The following is a 1,261-nucleotide window of genomic DNA, read 5'->3' as shown; positions in this document are numbered from 1 at the left end:
TGTGAGCTGTGATGCCATGGCACTCTACCCAGGAGGACAGCTTGAGGCTCTGTCTCAAAAAAAAAAAAAAAAAAAAAAAAGAGCTAGCCTGACCCCTGCCTCTGCTCTGGGAATGTGGAAAGAAGGTCTAGGTGTCTCCTGCCTCTGGGTCCAGATTCCCATTGTTGATATGCAGAGGAAAACCCATGGCTTCTGCACAGTAAGTGGCGACCTAGGCCTGGACCCCTTGTGCCATTTGGTTCAGTGCATTTGGGCCCTCCTGCAGATGCATTCAGGTCAGGCCCAGCCTGCCCACTGCTTCCTGCTGCCTTTCAGAGCAGCCCTCCTTTTACCACGTGGTCCCTTCTACTCCTTATCTGGCCTTTCCAGGAAGCCAGTGCAGGAAGCGGACTTGGGCCTGGCTTCCTGCTGTCACTGACCTCCCCATCTGTTCTCAGGAAGAGCCTGGGGGTGAGGGCCACTTCCAGCCTACTTAGGGAGAGGCCTTTAGGTTCACAGCCCCTAGAGAAGCAACTACCCTATGGATTGGTGGGGGGAACCAGGACTCCCTTGCAAAGGCTTCTGGGCCTTTGTAAGGGCCAACTGGAATTCCAAAGTTGCCAGGACAAGGTGGGGCAAAGCCTCCTTGTTGAGACAGTTTCTTGTCTTCAGGGCCCCTCCATACTGGAATCTTTCTCATGGGAATACTGGAATGGTTGTGATGTTGGACCCTGGACCCATGTACTGCCACCTGAGTCACCTTTCTAGAAACCCAAGGCAGCTCCCAGTGTATAGGTCTGTCTTTTGTGTTTTTAAAATGAAAGTTGGCTCAGCGCCAGCTCAGGTGTATATGGCTGGCACGTTTGAATCCAGCCCGGCCTGCCAAACAACAATGACGGCTGCAACCAAAAAAATAACCGGGTGTTGTGGCGGATGCCTATAGTCCCATCTACTTGGGAGGCAGAGGCAGGAGAATCGCTTGAGCCCAGAAGTTGGAGGTTGCTGTGAGCTGTGATGCCACAGCACTCTGCCCAGGGGGACAGCTTGAGGCTCTGTCTCAAAAATAAAATGAAAGCTGATTTTTTTCTTAGTTATGAAAATATTGGCTCGGCGCCAGCCACGTACACCTAAGGTGGCGGGTTCAAATCCCCAGCCCGGACCCGCCAAACAACAATGACAGCTGCAACCAAAAAATAGCCGGACGTTGTGGCGGGCGCCTGTGGTCCCAGCTACTTGGGAGGCGGAGGCAGGAGACTCGCTTGAGCCCAGGAGTTGGAGGTTG

The 1,261-nt window shown here is 53.4% G+C and overlaps 1 protein-coding gene across 3 annotated transcripts in view; it reads left to right on the top strand.

Annotated features, from left to right (window-relative positions):
• LSM4 (LSM4 homolog, U6 small nuclear RNA and mRNA degradation associated) overlaps window positions 1-1,261 on the top strand; it is a 30,340-nt gene that overhangs the window by 17,152 nt on the left and 11,927 nt on the right. The window lies entirely within an intron of this gene.

This window comes from Otolemur garnettii, unplaced genomic scaffold, assembly GCF_000181295.1.
Source record: "Otolemur garnettii isolate 467f Iridium unplaced genomic scaffold, OtoGar3 scaffold00105, whole genome shotgun sequence".
Lineage (NCBI taxonomy): Eukaryota > Metazoa > Chordata > Mammalia > Primates > Galagidae > Otolemur > Otolemur garnettii.
Note: the sequence above shows the minus strand (reverse complement) of the source record. Positions and strands in the feature narration are given on the sequence as shown.